At 53.9% G+C, this 22,800-nt stretch overlaps 1 long non-coding RNA gene and 1 pseudogene across 2 annotated transcripts; both read left to right on the top strand.

Annotated features, from left to right (window-relative positions):
• Positions 1 to 718, top strand: LOC311601537. The gene is made up of 2 exons (XR_014780595.1): positions 1 to 205; positions 380 to 718. It is a non-coding gene; the product is annotated as an uncharacterized lncRNA (long non-coding RNA).
• Positions 719 to 16,825: 16,107 nt separating this feature from the next.
• On the top strand, positions 16,826 to 17,530 carry LOC311601858 (ubiquitin domain-containing protein 2-like; annotated as a pseudogene). The gene has a single exon. The product of its transcript is annotated as a ubiquitin domain-containing protein 2-like (transcript).
• The last annotated feature ends 5,270 nt before the right edge of the window (positions 17,531 to 22,800 follow it).

Here is a 22,800-nt window from a genome sequence, read left to right on the forward strand (position 1 = left end):
GCAGGGGTGCTCAGTGCTCTGGTCCAGTCTACTCTAAAACTTCAGAGTGACAAGAATGCCCAGGAAAGCCCCCGCGCCCAAGGTGGAAAATCCACCAACCCCGTCAACCTCCAAAGCCAAACCCAAGAAGCAACCCAAGAAGCAGTGCAAGGCTTCTAGTGTTCAAAAGACTCAACCTTATTTTTCTGTTGAAAAACCTCCAAAGGTGAGAGGACCCAACCTAAGCTCATTCCTTCCTTTCTCCAGAGACCTCTTTCCTGACGACTTTCTCTGGCCCGCCATAAACTCTTCTACCTCTCCTCTTTTTCATAAAGCCCACACCTCATGCTGTCTTTTCCCAAGCCAGTGACCTTGTGACCTTAATGTGTGATCCTTTCAGATCTCCCAGAAGAAGAAAGCGCTACCGAAGACCACTAGGAAGAAAGCTCCGGAGAAAACCGCGACACTGAGAGCACCTAAACAGCCAAGTAAAACTGCTAGATTGACATCACTTATTCATGAGCAAGTGAAGGAAAGTGCCAACACGACCGCACCGGAGCCTACTCAACCTGGCCCAGGGGGTGCACTCATTTGCAATGAGGACCCAGCCCGCTTGTAGACAACGAGCACATCGGTGAATAGGTTGGCACCTGATCCGTGGTCAATGATGTGAAAACAAAAAACTTCACCACATGGTAGTTTTCATGTTGGTGACAATAAAATTAACCGGATGTGAAAACATTTATGTCACTCTCAGTCTCTGATGGTGGAGCAGGGAGGGAGGGAGGGAAGGGAAGGGTGGATAGATGACAAGGAACATCAAGGTTTGGAGTAAGATGTGCAGTCCTCTGAGAGGCAGACACTGGAGGGTCAGAATGGAGCTAAAACCCAATGTCCCTGAGGCTGTACTTCACAGGATCAGAGGGAAAGCCCTGGGTATTCCTAAATGTCACTGCATAGGGCTGGGGCTTGGTCTCAGGATATTGCAGCTATATGAAATGAGGTGTGGTTGGCAGTTCTAGCCCCAGCATAGGTCACACACAACCTTTGTGACACCTACTTCCTTGAGGTGTGTGTTACAGCCCTGCATTTGATCTCATGTACTAAAGACTCTCAGAAGGGTCAAAGACCACACCCTATTAAAAGGTGCCAGTATGTCACAAAGACAGTGATGGTGGGGGGCGCTGCAAGGGCAACACTGATTTAGCCTGCTTCCTTCAGAAATTTAGGGAGGAGTAGGACAGTGAGGAGAGTCTCTGTTCTGAGGTCACAGGCCTCTGCCATCAGGCTTCACACCCTTTGCCCTCTGGTCTCTCCATTTTCTTCTGCCCTCTGCTCCTACCATCAGCCACTTGCCCTCTGCCTCTGCCCTCTAACCTCTACCTCTGACCCTGCTCTCTCCCTCTGCCATCTCTCTCTGTCCTCCTCTTCTTCCTTCTGCCTGGGCATCTGCCCCATACCCTTTGCTTCTGCTCTCTACACTCTGCCTTTGCACTCTGCCCTTTGACCACTGCCATCTGCACCCTGTCTTCTGCCTCTGCTTCTGCCTGTGCCTTTGTCCCTGCCTCTTCCTCTTCCTCTGCCTTCTGCCTCTCCCTCTGCCTTTTGTCCTCTCCCTCTGCCTCTCCCGCTGCCCTCATCCTCTTCCTCTGCCCTCTGTTCTCTGCCCTCTGCCCTCTGCAGTCTACTTCTGCCCTCTGTTCTCTGCCTCTACCCTCTGCTTCAGCCACTGTGTCTGCCTCTGTCCTCTGCTCTCCGCCCTTTGCCCTCTCCCTCTGCCTCTGCCTCTCCCTCTCTTTCTGCCTCTGTTTCTGCCTTTTGCCCTCTCCTGCCTCTGCCTGTGCCTTTGCTCTCTGCTCTCTGCCTCTGCCTCTAAATCTGCCCCTGACCTCTGAGCTCAGGCCTCTTCCCTCAGGCCAATGCTTCTGCCCTCAGAGATCAGGCCTTTGCCCTCTGACCTTTGTCCTCTACCCTCAGGACTCTGCTGTCAGGCCTGTGCCCACAGGCCTCAGGTCACTGCCCTAAGGCCTCTTTCCTCGGGCCTCTGTGTCTCTCCTCTGCCTCTGCCCACAGGCCTCTGCTGTCAGGGATCAGGCCTGTGCCATTAGGTCTCTTCCCCCTTGCAAATTCCTTCAGGACTCTGGGTTCACAGCACTTGGCCCTCTGGCATTGGCCTCTGCTCTCAGGCCTCAGGTCATCGCCCTCTGGCCTCCTGCCTCTGCCCTAAGACCAATGCCCTCGGGCCTCTGGCATCAGTGCTCTGACCTCAGGCCTCAGGCCTCTGACCTTAGGCATTAGGCCTCTACCCTCAGGCCTCAGGCCTCTGCTCTCAGGCCTCTGTCACCTGCCTCAGGCCTTTGACCTCAGGCAGGGTCAAGCCTCTGCCCTTAGTCCTTTTTAGTTGGGCCTATGTCCTCTGTCCTCAGGCATCTGCCCTCAGCCCTCAGGCCTCTGTCCTTAGGCCTCAAGCCTCTGCCCTCAGGCCTCACACCCTTTGCCCTCTGATCTCTCCATTTTCTTCTGCCCTCTGCTCCTACCATCAGCCACTTGCCCTCTGCCTTTGCCCTCTAACCTCTACCTCTGACCCTGCTCTCTCCCTCTGCCATCTCTCTCTGTCCTCTTCTACCTTCTGTCTGGGCATCTGCCCCATACTCTTTGCTTCTGCCTTCTACACTCTGCCTTTGTGCTCTGCCCTTTGACCACTGCAATATGCCCCCTGCATTCTGCCCTTTCCCTCTGCCTCTGCCCTCTTCCTCTGCCTCTGCCCTCATCCTCTGCCTCTGCCCTCTGCCATCTACTTCTGTCCTCTGCCCTCTGCTTCTGTCCTCTTCCCTCTGTGCTATGCCTCTACGCTTTGCCTCAGTCATTGTGTCTGCATCTGCCCTCTGTTCTCCGCCCTCTGCCCTCTCACCTCTCCCTCTGCCTCCGCCTCTGCCTCAGCCTCTGGGTCTGTCTCTGCCTCTGCTCTCTGCCCTCTGCCCTTTGCCCTTTGCCTTCTGCCTCTGCATCTACCTGTGCTCTTACCACTCTGCCCTTTGCCCTTGGTCCTCTGCATTTGCCTTAGCCCTCCGGCCTCTGCCCTCTGCCCTCTGCCCTCTGCCTCTGTGCTCTGCCCTCTGCTCTCTGCCTCTGCCTTCTACCTCTGCTGTTTACCCTCTGCATCTCCTTTTGCCCTTTGTCCTCTGCCTCTTCCCTCTGCCTCTGTCCTCTGTCCTCTGCCTCTGCCTTTGTCATCTGCCCTCTCCCTCAGTCTCTGTCCTTTAGCCTCTGCCCTCTGCCCTCTGCCCTCTGCCTCAGCCTATGTGGCTTCTTGGGCTCTTGATCCTCTGCCTCTGTCTCTTCTGCCTCTGCCCTCTGCCTCTTCTTCTGCCTCTGCCCTCTACCCTCTGCCTCTGCCTCTGTCTCTGCTTCTGCATTCTGCCATCTGCCTCTGCCTCTGCTCTCTGCCCCTGCCTCTGCCTCTGGCTTTTGCCTCTGACTCTGTCTCTGCCTCTACCCTTGGTCATCTGCCTCAGCATCTCAGCCCTCTGCCTCTGCTTTCTCTTCGCTCCCTCTTCCTTGCCCTCTGCCCCTGCCTCTGACTATATTCTCTGTCTTAGCCTCTGTGTCTGAATCTGCTTCTGCCCTTTGCCCTCTGCCCTCTGCCTCAGCCTTCTGCCCTCTGTTTGTGCTTCTGCCTTTGTTCTCTGCCCTCTGCCCTTCGTGCTTTGCCCCCTGCCCCTGCCTATGACCTTTGCCCCCTCCCTTTGCCTTTGCCCTCTGTCCCTGCACTCTACTACTGCCTCTCCATCTCCACCATCTCCCTTTGAATCTACCCTGTCTCTTCCACTGCCCTCTCCTTCTGCTTCTGCCCCTGCCCTCTGCCCTTTGCCCTCTGCATCTGCATCTGCCTCTGCCTTCTGACTCTGCCCTCTGCCCTCTGCCCTCTGCATCTCCTTCTTCCCTCTTCCTTCTGACCTTTGACCTCTACCTCTGCCTCTCCCCTCTGCTCTCTGCTTCTGGTCTCTGCCTCTGCCCTCTGCCCTCTCCCTCAGCCTCAGCGTCTATCTCTGCTCTCTGCCCTCTGCCCTTTGTCCTCTGCCTCAGCATCTTCCTGTGCTCCTGGCCCTCTGCCCTTTGCCTTTTGCCCTCTGCCTCTGCCTCTGCCTTCCACCCCTGCCTCTGAATCTGCCCTCTGCCTTTTACCTCTGCCTTCTTCCTCAGCATCTCAGCCCTGTTGCCTTTGCCTTCTCTTCTCTTCCTCTTCCTCATCCTCAGCCTCATACTCTGCCCTCTGCCATCTGCATGTGCATCTCTTCCTTTGCCCCTTCCCCTGTGCTTTTGCCCCTGCCCTCTGCCTCTGCCTATTCCCTCTGTCCTCTGCCCTCTGCCCTCTGCCCTCTGCATGTGCATCTCTACCTCTGCTTCTGTCCTCTACCCTCTGTGCTCTGCCTCTGCCTCTACCCTCTGCCTCCGCCTGTGCTCTGCCTCTGCCTCTACCCTCTGCCTCAGCCTCTGGGTCTGCATCTGCCTCTAACCTCTGACCTCTGCCATCTATCCTCTGCCTCTGCACTCTGCCCTCTGCCCTCTGGCCTCTTCCTCTGCCCTCTGCCCTCTGCCTCTGGCTTCTGCCTGTGCCCTCTCCTTCATCCTGAGTCTGTCTCTGCTCTCTGCCCCCTGTCCTCTGCCCCCTGCCCTTTGCCCTCTGCCTCAGCCTCTGCCTCTTCCTGTGCTCTTGGCCCTCTGCCCTTTGCCTTCTAACTCTGCCCTCTGCTCTCTGCCTCTCCCTCTTCCCTCTTCTCTCTGACCTTCGCCTCTGCCTTCTACCTCTGCCGTCTGCCCAGTGCATCTCCTTCTTCCCTCTGCCTCTGCCCTCTGCCCTCTGCCCTCTGCCCTCTGCCCTCTGCCTCAGACTCTGCATCTGTCTCTGCCTCTGCTCTCTGCCCTCTGCATCTTCCTGTGCTTTCAACCCTCTACCCTTTGCCCTTTGCCCTCTGCTTCTGCCTCTGCCCCTGCATCTGATTTCTACTTCTGCCCTCTGCCCTCTCCCTCAGCCTCTATGTCTGCCTCTGTCTCTGCCTCTGCACTCTGGTCTCTGTGCATCTCTGCCTCTGCTTCTGCCTGTCTCTGCCCTCTACTTCTCCACTCTGTACTCTGACTCTGACTCTTCCCTCTGCCCCTTCCACTGCCCTCTGCCTTTGCTTCTGGCTTTGCCTTTGTCTATGTCTCTCCTCTGCCTCTGCCTGTGCCCTCTGCCCACTGCCATCTGCATATGCCTTTGCCTCTGGCCTCTGGCTGTGCCCTCTCTCTCAGCCTCTGAGTCTGTCTCTGCTCTCTGCCCTCTGCCCTTTGCCCTCTGCGTCTGCTTCTGCTCTCTGCCCTCTGCCTCCTACCTCTGCTGTCTGCCCAGTGCATTTCCCTCTTCCCTCTGCTTCTGCCCAATGCCTCTGCCCTCTGCCCTCTGTGTATGCCTTTGCCTCTGCCTCTGCCTCTGCCCTCTCTCTTAGCCTGAGTCTGTCTCTGCTGTCTGCCCTCTGCCCTCTGCTCTCTGCCCTCTGCCCACTGCCGTCTCCCCTCTGTGTTTGTGTCTGCATCTGCCTTTGCCTATATCTCTGCCTCTGCCTCTGCCTCTCCTCTGTCTCTGACTTTGCCTCTGCCTCTGCCCTCTACCTTTGCTGCCGCCTCTGCCCTCTGCCCTCTGCCCTCTGCCTTTGCCTATATCTCTGTCTCTGCTTCTCCTCTGTCTCTGGCTTTGCCTCTGCCTCAGCCTCTGCTTCTGCTTCTGCCCTCTGCCTCTGCCCTCTACCTTTGCCGCTGCCCCTGCCCCTGCCTCTGCCCACTGCCCACTGCCCACTGCCCTCTGCCCTCTGTGTCTGCATCTGCCTTTGCACCTGCCTCTCCCTTTACCTCTGCCCTCTGCCTTTTGCCCTCTCCTTCTGCTTCTGTCTCTGCCCTCTGCCTCTGCACTCTTGTTTCTGCTTCTGACTTCTGCCTATAGCCTCTGCTCTGCCTCTAAATCTGTCTCTGTCCTCAGAGCTCAGGCCTCTGGCCTCTGACCTCTGCCCCTAGGCCTCTGCCTCTGTCTACAGGCTTCTGCTGTCAGGGATCAGGCCTCTGTCACCAGGCCTCTGAACCCATGCAAATTCCTTCAGGTCTCTGGCCTCAGCCCTTGGCCCTCTGACCTTCTTCTCTCCTCTCAGGACTCAGGTCACTGCCCTCTGGCCTCTGTACTCAGGCCTCTGCCTGTTTCCTTATTCCTCTACCATTGGTTTCAGGCCTCTCTTCTCAGGCCTCTGACCTTAGGCCTTTTCTGTTAGGCCTACATCCTCTGTCCTCAGACCTCTGCCCTCAGGCCCCAGGCCTCCGGCATCAGGCCTCTGATATCCTGCCTCAGGCCTCTGACCTTAGGCATCAGGCCTCTACCCTCAGGCCACAGGCCTCTGCCCTCAGGCCACAGGCCTCTCTTCTCAGGCCTCTGCACTCAGGCCTCAAGCCTCTGACCTCAGGTCTCACCCTCTTTGACCCCTGATCTCTCCATTTTCTTCTGCCCTCTGCTCCTACCATCAGCATTTTGCCCTCTACCTCTGCCCTCTAACCTCTACCTCTGACCCTGTTCTCTCCCTCTGCCATCTCTCTCTGCCCTTTTCTTCTTCCTTCTGCCTGGGCATCTGCCCCGTACCCTTTGCTTCTGCTCTCTACACTCTGCCTTTGTGCTCTGCCCTTTGACCACTGCAATCTGTGCCTGCCTTCTGCCCTCTTCATCTGCCTCTCCCTTTGCCTCTTCCCTTCTGCCCTCTGCCCTATGCCCCTCCCTCTTCCCTCTTCCCTCTTCCCTCTTCCCTCTGCCTCTGCCTCTGCCTCTGCTTCTGCCTTTTGCTGTCTGCCTCTGCCTTCTGTCCTCTGCCCTCTGCCTCTGCACTCTGTCCTCTGTCCTCTGTCCTCTAACTCTACCCTCTGCCCTCTTCCTCAGCCTCTGCATCTGTCTCTGCCTCTGCTCTCTGCACTCTGCCCTTTGCCCTCTGCCTCAGCCTCTGTGCTTCCTGTGCAGCCTCAGCTTCCTGTGCTCTTGGCCCTCTACCCTTTGTCCTTTGCCTTCTGCCTCAGCCTCTGGGACTTTCTATGCTCTCGGCCCTCTGCCCTTTGCCCTCTGCTTCTGCCCTCTGCCTCTGCTTTTGCCCTCTGCCCTCTGCCCTCTGCCTCAGCATCTCAGCCTTCTGCCTCTCCATTCTCTTCCCTCCCTCTTCCTCCCCCTGTGCCTCTGCCTCTTCCTCTGCCCTCTGCCTCTGCTTCTACACTCTGCCTCTGCCTCTGCTTCTGCCTCTGCGCTCTGCCCTCTGCCCTCTGCCTCTGCCTTCTACCCCTGCCCTCTGCCCTCTGCCATTTACCTTCTGCCCTGTACCTCTGCTCTCTGCCTCTTCTTATACACTCTGCCTTCTGCCTCTGCCCTCTGACTCAGCATGCCTGCCCTCTTCCTTTGCCTCTGCCTTCTGTTCCCTCCCTCTGCCTTTCTGTCTCTGCCCTCTGCCTCTACCTTCTGCCTTCTCCCTCTGCCTCTGTCCTCTGACTCAGTCTTCTCTTCCCTCCCTCTACCTTACCCTGTGCCTCTGCCTCTGCACTCTGCCCTCTGCAGGCATCTACATCTATGGGCCTCCTGACATCCTGGACTCTGCAGGCATCTGGACTTACCCGCCACTGGCCCTCTCTGGCCTCCTCAGGCACCTGCACTCATTGACAGGTTATAGTGCTCTATGCACTGCAAGCACCAGCACTCACACGCCCACTCTTCTCCTGGCTTCTGTTGTCACCTGCACTCACATGTCCACTGCCATCATGGTATCTACAGGCACATGCACTCAAGAACACCCTGCTCCACTTAGCACTCTGAAGGCTGCTCCATTCAAATATGCCACGACTGGCTGGCATTACCAGGAATCTGCATCTCATGCCCACTGTCTCCCTTCCCCTCCCCAGGCACCTACAGTCTCATGCACAATGCCTCTAACTGTCCTCTGAAGGCACCTGCACTCTCATGTGCCCACTGAACTGTTCTATCCTCAGAGCACACTGCACTGTCATGCCCACTACCCCATCTGTCTTCTGTAGGCAACTACACAAATGAGCCCACTGCCATCCTGTCCTCTGCAGGAGCAGCAAACACTCACATGCCTACTGATTTCCTTAGCACAGGCGCATGCAGAGGCCAGGGGAAGGGGGCAGGGGGCATGGGAACAGAGGTGCATGCAGAAGCCAGTGAGTAGGGCAGTGGCATGGGAGCACTGCTTCACATAGCTCTCTGAAGACTCCTGCACTCAAAAGTCCACGCATCCTGGCCTCTCCAGGCATCAGGAGTCACATGATCACTGTTTCCATTTTGCCTCTGCAGGCACCTGCTCTCTCATGTGCAATGTCCACCCCTCACCTCTATAGACATCTACACTGCCATGTCTACTACCCCTCACTGCTCTCTGCATGGACCTTCACTCACATGCCCACTGCCCTCCTCTGGCCTCAGCAGGCAACTGCACTCACAAAATCTCTGCCTCTCTCTGGCATCAGCAGGCACCTGCACTTAGATGCTCACTGTTCAACTCTGGCCTCAGCAAGCACCTGTAATCACTTGCTGAATAAACTCTTCTATCCTTAGAGGGCACCTGCACTCTCATGACCACTGCCCCCATCTGTCTTCTGCAGACAACTACATCCATGTGCCCATTGCTCTCCCGTCCTCTGCAGGAGCCTACACTCACGTGACCACTGCTTTCCGTGACTCTGCATGTCCCTACAGCCACACGCACACTGCCACAATCTGTCCTCCTATGATACCTGTGCACACATACCAACTGTCACCATCTGACCTCATGCTCACTGTGAGCTATTTTCAGCACCTGCACTCACAGTCTAATATCCCACATCTGACCTCTGAAAGCCCCTACATTCACGAAAACAGCTCTCCTATCCTTTGATGGAACTTAAACTCAAATGCCACTTTCCCTCATATCTCACTTCTTCAGGAATCTACACTTACATGTGTTTTGGAACACTGGATTTTCTAGAAATCTGCTGTCATGTCAAGAGAAACCCTGTCCTCAGCAGGTCATGAACACATATGCCCACTGCCCCTCTTGGGCCTCTGTAGGCTTTGCACTATGTTGCACAAAGGCACATGTGCTCTCTGCATGGACAGGCTGCCACATGCCCACTGCTCTCTACTGGTCTAAGCAGACACCTGTACTAACAAACCCACTGTCCCTATCTGGCATCTGCAGACATAGGCTCTCATATGCACAATGTCCCTCTCTGCCCTGTGCTGGCACCTGTACTCACCAACCCACTGCCTGCCCCTGGCATCTGAAGGCATCTGTACTCATATGACCACTGCCCCCATATGTCTTCTGCAGGCACCTGCACTCACATGCTCGCTGCTATCCTGTCCTCTGCAGGAATCTCCACTCACATGCACTCTACCTTCCAGGCCTCCTCACGCACCTGCAGTAACATACACAGGGGTCGAATATGTCCTCTAGGTGTTTGGACCCACAAACCCTCAGACCCATGTGACCTTAGTAAGCATCTGAATTCACATGTGGCTCCCTCCAACAGTCTTCTGTACACACCTGTACTCACGTGTCCACTGTATTCTTCTGTCTTTGAGGACACCTAGGATGACTGTCACACTGCCCCTCTGTCCTCTGCAGGAACCTGAACTCACACGCTCCCTTCACCATCTGGCCTGGCCAGCCAGGAACACTGACATATCTACTGACACCCTGGGCACTGCAGGCACCTGCACTCACATGCGCCTTTCTTCTTCTCTTCCCCACAGTCAACTGCACACACGTGACCACTGGCCCCACTGCCTATGCATGTACATACACTCCAGCACCACTTTCCTCCTATGTCCTCTGTAGTCTCCACACTCATGTGTCCATTGGCCTTCTCTATCCTCTCCAGGCACTGTTACTCATGTCTCTAATGAGTGCCTTGCCTGGGCAAAAGTCTGCACTAACTTGCTCACTGCACACCTCTGCTCTTGTTGCTAGCTACACTCACAAGCACACTGCCCTTCTGGCATCTGCAGCCACTGCAATCACATGGCCACCCCCTCATGCCATCTGCAGACAAGTGAACTCACGTACCCCCTACTCCACTTAGCCCTCCGAAGGCATCTTCTCTGACATGGCCACTCTACCCTGCTGGTTTCAGCAGGCAACTCTATTTACTTGTCACTACCCTCATGTGTGTTTAGCATCCACCTGCAGTCACAAGCCCACTGCTATCCTGTCCTCTGCAGGAACCCACACTCACATGCCTACTGCCCTCTTCTGTCCTCTGAGGACACCTGACATCACAGGCCCACTGCCCCTCTCTGTCCTCTGAAGGAACCTGCACTCACATGCCCACTGACCTCTTCCATCCTCTGATCGCACTGCACTGTATGCCCAGTGATGTCATCTGTCTTCTGCAGGCAACCACACTTAGGTACCCACTGCTATCCTGTCCTCTGCATGAACAAACACTCACATGCCTACTGCCTGCCCTAGCCTCTGCAGGAACCCACACTCACATGCACACTGCCCCACACTTGCCTCTACAGTCATCTGCACTCACATGTCCACTGAACTCCTCGTCTGTGGTCACATGTGCACATATGGCCACTGACCACCATAGCCCCTTAGGCACCTGCACTCACATGCCACTTTCCTACCTTGCAATCTGCAGGTCCATGTGCTCACATACACACTGCCCCCTGATGGTCACAGCAGGCACCTGCACTCACTTTCCCACTGCACCCCTCTACCCTTTATAGACACCTGTATTCACATCCCCAAGGCTGCCTGGCCTCTGCAGGCGTGTGCAATAACATGGTTATGGCCCAGATCTGGTCTTGGCAAACAACTTCACACCCATGTCCACATCCTCCCTTTGCTCTGCCCTCGCATACAAACTACCCACTTTCTCCTCTGCAGTCACCTGTACACAAATGCACGTGGCATCTCTCTGGCCTCTGAAGACACACATGCTCACATGCCCAGTGACTGCCTGGCCTGTGCAGGAATCTGCACTAACATGCCCACTGTCCACAGATTGTGTATTCACTTAGCTGTACTCACATGCACACTGCTCTCCTGGCATCTTTTGGCACCTGCATTCTCATTCCCACTACGCTCCTGGCATCTGCTGGATCGTGCACTCACATACCCACTGCTCCACATAGGCCTCTGATGGCTCCTGTGCATAAATGGCCCCTTCACACTGGCATCAGCAGGCACCCACAGTCACATGTCATTGCCCCCATTTGCCTCTACAGGCACCTGCACTCTCATGCCCAATGCCCTACTCTGGCCTCTGTAGGAACCTACACTCAGGTGAACACTGCCCCACTGCTCTCTGCATGCACCTGCTCTCACAGGCCCACTATCCATCACGTGCCTTGTGAAGCCTCATGCACTCACCTACACTCATATGCCAACTGCCCAACACTACTCTCTGCAGGCCCTTGGACACACATGCCCACTTATCCTTCCTAGGCCTCAGCAGGCAATTGTAGTCACAGTGGATTCCTGTTTCTGGCCTTTGCAGGTACCTGTTTACACAGCCCAACCTCACGCTGGGGACCTCTGCGGGCACCTGCACTCATGTGCCACTGCAGCTCTCTGGCCTCTGAAGACATCTGTATTCACATGACCAATGACTGCCTGGTTTCTTCAGGAATCTGCACTAACATCCTGCTACCCAAATCTGGTCTTGGCCCATAGCTGTACTCACATGCCTATGGCTCCTAAACACAAATGCCCACTGGCCCCCTCTTCAGGTACCAGCAGTCACGTGCCCACTGCCTCCATAGGCACATGCACAATCATGTACACTCGCTGCCTCTGGCCTCTGCAGGAATCTGCACTCCCAGGCCCACCGCCTTGTTCACCTTTAGAAAGCAGCTGTGCAAATGCGGCATGGAGTACCCAGGCCCCTTCATGCACATACACGCACATATTCCATGCTCCATCCTGCTCTCTGCATGTACATGTACTCACATTCTTGCTCTCCACCTCTGGCCTCAGCAGGCTCCTGTGCTCACACACCCACAGTCTCTCTGTCCTCTGGAGGCACTTCTGTTCACATGCCTGCTGCCCCCATGTGTCTTCTGCATGCACCTGCATTCACATGCTCATGGCTGTCTGTACTCTGCAGAGACCTTCACTCACTGCCCACTTCCTCCATGTGTCCTGTGCAGGCACCTGCACTCACGTGTTCACTGCCAGCCCTTGTTGGCACCATCACTCTCAGTCCAACTTCCCACATCTGAGGTCTTCAGGCCCCTACGCTCCTGGGCAAACTGCTATCCTTCCTCTGCAGGACCGTGAACTCCGTGCCTACTTCCCTGCTTTGTGACCTCTGCAGGCATCTACACCTCTGTGTCCACTGGAATCCTGGTCTTTCAGAAACCTGCTCCCACATGACAGCTGAATCCCTGTCCCCTGCTGGGATGTGCACTCACAGCCACTGCACTCTTGCCCTCTGAAGGATACCTGTGCAAACATGTCCACTAACTACCCTGGTCACTGCAGGCACCTACACTCACATACCCAATGGCCCACTCTGCTCTCTGCATGGACATGCTCTCACATCCCCTCTCCTCTGGCAGCAGCAGACTCCTGTGCTCACACACTCACTGCCTCTCTCTGGCCTCTGGAGGCCCTTCTATTCACATGCCTGCTGTCCCAGTACAACCTCTGCAGGAACCTGTGTTCTCATCCTCATGACTGTCCTGTCCTCTGCATGGATTTCCCTCACAGCCCACTTCCTCCACAGGTCTTGTGCAGGAACATGCACTCATGTGCTCACTGCCATCCCTTGCTGGCACCAGCACTCAATCCAAATTCCTACTTCTGACATCTGTAGGCACACACTCTCCTGGGCAAACTGCCCTCCTGTCCTTGAAAGAAATTTGATCTCGCATGTCCACCTACTCCCTCTGACCTCTGCAAGCATCTACATCTACAGGTCTCCTAACACCCTGGCCACCGCAGGAACCTAGACTCATGGGCCACTGACTGTCTCTGGCTTCCTCAGGCACCTGCTGCTCTCAAATGCAAACTACCCTGCTCTGTGCCCTGCAGGCACCTGCACACTCATGCCCACTGCCTTCATGGCCTCTGCATGCACCTGCACACACATGCCCACTGCCTTTATGGCCTCTGCATGCATCTGCACACACATGCCCACTGCCTTCATGGCCTCTGCATGCACCTGCACACACATGCCAACTGCCTTCATGGCATCTGATTGCATGTGCACTGAAGTACCCACTGATCCACTTATCCCTTTGAAGGTTGCTGCATTCAAAACTGCCATGCCCCTCTGGCATCATCAGGCACGTCCACTCTCAGGCCCAGTGTCTCCCTTCCCATCCTCAGTTACCTACACTCTGGTGCCCAATGCCCACCTCTGCCTACTGCAGGCATTTGCACCTACCTTCCACTTACAACTTGGCCTGTGCACTCACCTGGACTCTCAGTTAAACTGCCACACTGTGTCCTCTGCAGGGACCTGTACTCACACAATCACTGCGTCTCTCCTGCATCTGCAGGCATCTTCTCTGACATGGTCACTTCACTCTTCTGTCACCAGCAGGGAAGTCTAATCACATGTCACTCCCACCATGTGTCTTCCGCAGCTGCCTGTGTTCACATGCCCACTGCTACCCTGTCCTCTGCAGGAACCCATGCTCACATGCACACGGCCCTCTTCTGCCCTCTGAAGTTTTCCTGCACTCTCATGTCCACTGGACCTTTCCATCATCATAGTGCACTGCACTCCATGCTCACTGCCCTCATCTCTCTTTTGCAGGCAACCGCACTCAGGTGCCCACTGCCATCCTGTCCTCTGCATGAGCAAACACTCACATGCCTACTGCCTGTCCTAGCCTCTGCAGGAACCCACACTCACATGCACACTGCCCCACACTTGCCTCTACAGGCATCTGCACTCACATGTCCACTGAACTCCTAGTCTGCAGGCACATGTGCTCATATGGCCACTGACCAGCATGGCCCCTTAGGCACCTGCACTCTGAGGCCACTGACCCATTCTGCACTCTGCAGGTACATGTGCTCACACACACACTGCCCCCCTCTGGCCACAGCAGGTAACTGCACTCACTTTCCCACTGCATCTCTTTGCCCTCTAGAGACACCTGTATTCACAACCCAAAGGCAGCCTGGCCTCTGCAAGCATCTGCACTAACATGACTACTGCCCAGCTCTGGTCTTGGCATGTACCTGCATGCCCATGCCCACAGCCTCCCTTTGGCTCTGCACTCACATACAAACTTTCTCCCCTGAAGGCAATGCAAACAAATGCCCACTGCATCTCTCTGGCCTCTGCAGGCTCCTGTACTCACATCCCCATGCCTTCTTCTATACGCTGCAGTCATCGGCCCTCACATGACAACTGCCCTCTTGCCTCGGCAGCACTCACATCCCCACTGCCCCCTATGGCCTCTGCACTCAGCTACACACACTAGACAATACTGACTCGATGGCTTCTCTAGAAACCTGCACACACACACAGGACCAGTGACTTCTTGGCCTGGGCAGGAATCGGTGCTAAGATGCCCACTGCCCACAGCTGGTCATTTCACTTAACAACACTGCCACGCACACTGTTCTCCTGGTGTCTTCTGGCAACGCCACACATATTCCTCAAGCCCCCTGGCATCTGCAGGCACGTGCACTCACATGCCCACTGCCCCATGTAGCTCTCTAAAGGCTCCTGCACTCAAAAGCCACTGTCCCCTGGCATCTCTAGTCACCAGCAGTCACATGCCCACTGCATGCCCTTTGCATATGAAGTCACCTGCTCTCTCAAACTCAATTGCCACCCTTGGCCTCTACTGGCATCTACACCAACATGTCCACTGCCCCACTCTGCTCTCTGCATGGACCTGCACTCACAGGCCCACTGCACACATCTGTCCTCAGCAGGCATCTGCGCTCTCATGACCACTGAACTCTGTAGACTCAGTTTTCTTAACCAAAATATTTCATTAACAACTTATTGACCGAGCCTACATCAATTATAACCTGATTAACCCAAACAGTAGGAAATGAAGATTAATTGACACAACAACAAAACCTTAAGGATATCAGTCCCGAGGAACGATTCTCCGATCAGGAGCCTCAGGATTTCTTTCACTGGAACCAGGGGGTAATAAGACCTCAGAGCCTCAGCAGGAGCCAGAGCTCTGAAGCCTTCCCTCAAGTGGATTTCTCTAGTAGCGTCTTGAAGGGCAGTGATGAACCACACTCCAAGTCTCCAATCCTCCCTGATGCGAGCTCTGGGCTCATTTATGTATCTCCTCCCAGAGTCTGTTCACAGGATCTTTTTCATCTGGTAGCAATTAAGCTCCTGCATGAGGTGGTTGCTCTTCTATGAATTAACATCACCTGTTCCCTTACTAGACCATTCAATCCCACACTTGGGATCCTAAAGCACAGGTTTCTCTCCTTCAGAACTCTTCCATCTACAGAGAGCACCTGCACTACCATGCCCAGTGACGTCATCTGTCTTCTGCAGACAACTGTACTCATGTGCCTAGTGTTACCCTGTCCTCTGCAGAAGCCTACACTCATGTGTGCACTGTTTACCCTGGCCTGAGCATGTACCTACAATCACATGCACACTGCCCCTCCTGTCCTCCTTAGGTACCTGTACCCACATGCCCACCGTCACCACGTGGCCCCTGTAGGCACCTATTCACATGCCCACTGCCCCTATTTGTCTCCTCTAGGACCGTGCACCGACATACTTACTGCCAGCCCTTCTCAGCACCTGCACACATAGTCCAGCCTCCCACATCTGATCTCTGGAAGGCCCTGCATTCATGTGCAACCTGCTGTCCTGTTCTTTCCAGGAACATGAACGCACATGTCCATTCTCCTGTCTGTGACCTCTGCAGGCATCTACACTTCTGCGCATGTTGGAACCCTGTTTATTCCAGGAATAAATTCCCTACATGTCAAACTGGACCCGGTCATCCCCTGGAGGCACTTGGACACACATGCCCATTGTCCCCCTCTCGTCTCTATAAGCACTGCACTACACAGCACACATGCACACGCCCTCTTCTATACCCTGCAGTCAACAGCACTCACATGACCAAGGGTCCCCTTATTTCAACACTCACATACACTCACCTGGCATTTGTATCTCTCTGTCCACATCAGATAACTGCACACACATACCTAGTGACTGCCTGGCCTGTGCAGGAATCTGCACTTAACATGTCCAATGCCCACCTCTGGCATGGGTGCTTAGCTACACTCACACACACTCTGCCATCCTGCCATCTGTAGCTATCACATGCCCACTGCTTCCCCTTTGCCCTTACTGACACCTGCACCCCCATGCCCAATGCCCACCTCTGGCCTCTGCAGGGATCTGCACTCACAGAGCCACTGCCCTCTTGGCCTCTGAAAGGCACCTATGAAAATATGTCCACTGGGATCTGTGGGCAGAGGCGATGGGGCCTGGCTGCCAGGATGCAGCATGGCAAGGCTCACTGAGAAGTGGGGGGCGCAGGAAGGCGAGGGGCTAGTGGGCACTGAGGGCACTGTGGCCCACCTGGGACGCGCCGAGCCTGACCTGGAAGGAGTGACCGGGAGCCTAGGGAGGCTCAGGGGCCTGCAGGCTGGGCAGCCCTGGCTGAGGTAGTGGTGGCATGGAGGGCTGGGCGAGGCAGCGGGAGGAGTGGCATGGGGGTGGAGGATGGGCAAAGAGAGAGCTGAGCCTGGCCCTAAGAGGCAGCAGCTGGAGCAGGCTGACACTCTGGCATGGATGGGCGCCTTGAGGTAGAGGCCAAGGCCCCATGGGCAGGTGCGTGGGCGCCCAGCACGGCTCCTCCAGCAGCCGCAAGGAGAACTCTGACAGCACTGGAGTTGCTCTAGGTCACAACCAGCCTTTGAAAAAGGAGAAACCAAAATGGAAAAGCGATTTTCCCATGACAGATGGACAACTGTGCAGCAAGAGGGACAAATTTTGGCACACTGCACCAGCTGTTGAAGGCCGGAAAGAGATCTGGGGTGCCTTGAAGGCTGCTGCACACGCTTTTGACAGCAATGGCCATGAACTGGCACAGGCAATCATTGATGGTGCAAACATAACACAACCACATGGGGTGCACTGACAGAGCGCTACAATGACCTGGGGAACCCATACCAGCTGCCAGTCTATTGCTTGGCACCACCAATCAACATGATAGGGGGAAAGAGTGACATAGAAGACTCTGGATATCCATGAGCCACCTCCCAACTCTGGACATGAATCTCAGCTCCATCTGCGCCTCTCCACAGGCAGAGACTTCAAGCCAGTGGTGCGCAGCACAGACACGGGCTGCCACTTGAAGAGGCGCTTACACGCCACAGAGGGCGTGGAGCCAGGCAGCCAGCAGTGGTTCTTTGGAAGGCCTCTCACCGATAAAATGGAGCTTGTGGAGCTGAAGATCCCCAAAGACTATGTGGTGCAGGTTATAGTGAGCCAGCCTGTGCACAACCCAACACCAGTGGAGAGCTGAGTGGGGCTTGCCTGCTCTCTAGATCCCTTGGCTCCTTTTTATTCTTACAAGTTCCTATTGCACAGCATGAAATTTATTTTCACTGCTCTGAACTCCGTAGGAATAGATTTAGTTCTGAGGAATTACCAGTGAAAAATTCCACCTGTGATGGAGATAAAACACACAGAGCCAGCCTCTCAGACTCCTGTAATTGCCATTTCTAATTTGAAAGGCAGTTAAGAAATAGACAACCATTTATTTTAAAATATTTATCAACTATGTAATGGCTGTATTTAAATGAATTAGAATGTGGACAGACAGCAGACCCATCAGGAACAGCACCAAGCACCTTTTGGATGCAGACTTTTTAACATATATGTCAAATTATATTTCTAGAACCATCAATAACAGTTATAAAAAAAACTTTGTTCTTGTTTGTTTATATTTTGTTTTGGGTTTTTGTTTTGTTTCTTGGTAGAACCTAAAAGAGCAGAGGGTTCTGTTCCCTCTCTGGGTTTGTATTCCTGCACCATCAGGAGGCAGTGGAGAGTGGGGGTTGTCAGTGTTGCTTCCCCTCCCCTCCTAGTCATGATCCTTATTCACATCCACTCAGTTCTGCTGCCGTCCAGCGGGCAGCAGGCACACCCCCTGGCACACTGGGTGGTAATTCAGTCAGGCAGAGCTCTCATTCTCAGTTGGGAAGTCTCGTCTTGCTGCACAGAATTTTACATTGTCTTTGGCACCCGGGCTTGACCCCCAGCTTCTGTGTTGTGCCTTCACTGGTCCTGCCACTCTGTGTGGCCATGGTGGAGCTGGCTGGCCCCACCTTTATCTTTCTGGGCCAGGCTACCCAGAAATGGAGTATAGCTGCTTCCACTCCAGAATATTCTAAAAGCAATCCTCTTTCCTGCCTGCAGGGGATGCGAGTAAAGCCCTCTCTGCCTCTCCTGGAAAAACTGTGCCTAGTCTCAGCCTCGAAGAAAATTTTACTTCAAAACTTTCAAGTGTGGCAGTTTACTAGTGTCACTTACACAATACTGGTGAGAATAGGTGGTGGCACCTGGCTCTAGAGTGGAGTATTGTCACCTCCCCCTCACTGGTCATTGTGGGTGGGCAGTGTTCTTCCTGCACCTTCCCAGCAAAGGTGAACTAACCACTGTCTGCACACAAGGCTAAGGGATGGACACACTGTGAACCAGCCTTACCTTCTCTGGAGAAGGCTGGAGAAAGCTGCCAAAGTTGTATTTAATCTGCAGGCTCTTAAATGCTGCTTCTTCTGGCCATGGTGGTACCTGCCTTTAATCCCAGGCTATGGGAGGCAGAAGCAAGCAGATCTTGGAATTTGACACCAGCCCGGAATACATAGCTAGTTCCAGGCCAGCCAGAGTTAGATAGTAAGACTCTTTCTCAAGGGAGATAACATGTGGCCACACTAGAGCTTTGAGAGTTTGTGAGGTGTGAACAGTAGATGACAGGAGGTTGTTTGCTCTTCTCAGGGGGAAACAGCAAACCTCCAATACCTATTTAAATGTAAAACACCATTCATAATTTTAGTGGCAAAATGAAACCTCTAGCTACTTTAAGATGTAATGTTTAAAGTGGAATTAAATTTCCCATAACCTGTTAAATTTTTCCTATAATGTAACAAGTTTCTGAGAACTCTAGCCACCTCCCTAAAATGTTCATCATTTTTAAAAAGGTGACTGCACATAATTTAGCTTTGATGGTGGCTGGTTCCAAATTCAGGAAAAGCACACAGCTCTAACAACAAAGGAGGACGTTCACTTTCTCATGTGGAGAGTTAGGGTATTTCAGTGCATCACCCCACCATCAAGAACCCTGATTTGTTTGTCACCTTGAATAACCATCTCTCCCAAAGTCAATCAACTGGAAAAGAGTGTTTAAACCTATTACCTTTCTAAAGGGAATTTGATGTTATCACCAATGACCTATGTTTGGTCAAAGGTCTTGTTTCTTTTTTGAGGGCTTGTCCTCTCTAAGAATTTTCTTTGTTGTTTTCATTTTAAAGGAACATATACTCTGAATAATGATCCCCCAGGTGTGGTGAGAAAAAAAAACTAGGTGCTGGTACTTGTCAATAGACTGATGTAAGACTGGATCATTACCTGATGTGTATAATCTTAGTATGTAGGTGTTTTGTGATATATATATATTTAATAGAAAAGGAAATATGTCCACTAACTACCCTGGCCACTGCAGGCACCTACACTCACATACCCAATGGCCCACTCTGCTCTCTGTATGGACATGCTCCCACTGCAGTTGTCTGGCTTCAGCAGACACCAGTACTAAGAAACCCACAGCCCCTATCTGGCATCTGCAGGCACAGGCTCTCATATGCACAATGTCCCATTCTGACCTGTGCTGACACCTGAATCATATATCCATTGCCTGTCTCTAGCCTCTGAAGGCATCTGCACTCTTATCCCCTCTGCACTGTGTTCTGCAGGAACCTGCATTCATATGTTCACTGCTATCCTGTCCTCTGCAGGAACCTCCACTCACATGCACACTGCCGTTCCTGGCCTCTGCACGTACTTACAGTAACATACACAGTGGTCGAATCTGCCATCTAGATACCTGTTCCACATGCCCACTGGTCCAATTTGGCCTTGATAGGCACCTGCCTGCACATGCCCTCTGCACTGTTCTGTCTTTGAGGACTCCTAGCATCACAACCCACTTCTCCCTCTGTCCTCTGAAGGCTCCTGCACTCACATGCCCTCTGCCCCCTCTGGCCACAGCAGGCAACTGCACTCACATGCACATTCCACTCTCTGTCCTCTCTATGAACCTGCACTAACAGGCCAGGCCCCCACTCCTGTACTCACAGACCCACTGCCCCCCTCTGGCCTCTGCAAACACAGTTTCTCACAAGTCAACTACCCCCCCCTGACCCCTGCTGGCACCTGCACACACATGCCCATTGCCTCTCTCTGGCTTCTGCAGGCATCTGCACTCAGCACTTGTCATCTTCTATACCCTGCAGTCCACTGCACACAAATGACCATTGGCCCTTGCCTTTATAGGCACACACATTCACATGCCCACTGCTCCCCTGTGGCCTCTGCACTCACCTACTCTCACATGCCCACTGCACCTCTCTGGCCTCTCTGGGCACCTGCATTCTGCAGGCAAATACATTCCATAACCAGTGCCCCGTTATGTCCTCTGTACTAGCCCACAAGCACATGCCCACTGTACCTCTCTAACCTTCTAGACACCTGCATTCTTATAACAAATGATTGCCTGGTGTGTTCTGCAATGCACTGACATGCACAACCACACCTGGTCTTTGGGCTCAGCTGCACTGACATGCCCAGTGCCCTCCTGGCATCTGCAGGCACATGCACTCACATGCCCACTATATCTCTCGGCCCTCTGAACGCTCCTGCACTTAAATGGCCACTGCACACTGGCATCAGCAGGCACCTGCAGTCACAGGTCATCACCCCCAGTTCCCTCTTGAGGCACCTGCACTCTCATGCCCAATACCCACCTCTGCCCTCTGCAGGCACCTACACTCATGTGTCCACTGACCCACACTGCTCTCTGCATGTATCTGCACTCACATAACCACTGCACATCCTTTGTTTTCTGCAGCTACCATGCACAAACAGACACAGAGCCGATATTTGGACTCTGCAGGCACCTTCAATCATATGCCACCGACACACCCTTGTACGCACGTACTTGAACTCACACACACACACACACACACACACAGACACACACACACAGACACACACACACACACACCTCTGTCCTTACAGGTAACTTTAGTTACTTGTGCACTTCCTATTTCTGGCCTTTGTGGGCACCTGTTCACCCAGCCCACCCTCCCACTGGGGGACTTCTGCAGGCACCTGCACTCATGTGCCCACTGCAGCTCTCTGGCCTCCGCAGACACCTGTTTCACATACACAATGAATGCCTGGCCTGTGCAGGAACCTGTACTAACATGTCTACTGCTCACCTCTGGTCTTGGTGTTAGCTACACTCACATGCACTCTGCCCTCCTGCCACGTGTAACAGTCACATGTCCAGTGTCTCCCCTTTGCCCTTACTGACACCTGCACTCTCATGCCCAATGCCCACCTCTGGCCTCTGCAGGGATCTGCACTCACAGACCCAATGGACTCTTGACCTCTTAAAAGCACCAATGCAAACATGGCTGCTAACCACCCTGGTCACTGCAGGTCGCTATACTCACATACACAATGGCCCTCTCTGCTCTCTGCATGTACATGCTCTCACGTGCCCACTGCTCCATCTGGCCTCAGCCGACATCTGTACTAACAAACACACTGCCCCTGTCTGACTTCTGTAGGCACACACTCTCCTAACTACAATGTCCCTCTCTGACCTGTGTTGGCACCTGCACACAAATGCCCACAGCCCTCCTCAGTCCTCTGAAGTTTTCCTGCACTCTCGTGTGCATTGAACTCTTCCATCCTCAGAGCGCACTGCACTTCATGTTCATTGCCCCTACCTGTCTTTTGCAGGCAACTGCACACATGTGACCACTGTCATCCTATCCTCTGCATGAGCAAACACTCACATCCTACTGCCTGCCCTAGCCTCTGCAGGAACCCACACTGACTTGCACACTGCTCCACACTTGCCTCTACAGGCATCTGCACTCACATGTCCACTGAACTCCTCGTCTGCAGTCACGTGTGCTTATATGGCCACTGACCACCATGGCCCCTTAGGCACCTGCACTCTGATGCCACTGCCCCACTCTGCTCTCTGCAGGTACATGTGCTCACATGCACACTGCCCCCCTCTGGGCACAGCAGGTAACTGCACTCACTTTCCTACCGCAGCTCTCTGCCCTTTATAGAAACTGTATTCACATACCAAATGCCACATTATGACCTCAGCTGACAACTGTACTCACATTCCCACTTCCCCTCCTGAATTCTGTAGATATTTGCATTCAAAGGCTGACCTCCGGCTTCTGTTCTCTGCAGGACATGCACTCACATGTCCAATGCCTCCATGCATCTTATGCAAGTGCATTAATGAATAAGTGCTTACATCCAACAATTGTTGGCACCTGCACACACGCTCCAACCTCCCACATCTGACCTCTGGAGGCCCTTACACTCCTGGGCAAACCACTACGCTTTCCTCAGCAGAAATGTGGACTCACAAGCCCAACTCCCGTACCTGACCTCTGCAGGCATCTACACCTACATGTGAATTGGAACCCTGGTCTATGCTGGACTCTGCACCGAGAGATCAACTGACAACTGTCCTCTGCA

This window comes from Acomys minous, assembly GCF_964271855.1.
Source record: "Acomys minous genome assembly, chromosome: 7".
Taxonomy (NCBI): domain Eukaryota; kingdom Metazoa; phylum Chordata; class Mammalia; order Rodentia; family Muridae; genus Acomys; species Acomys minous.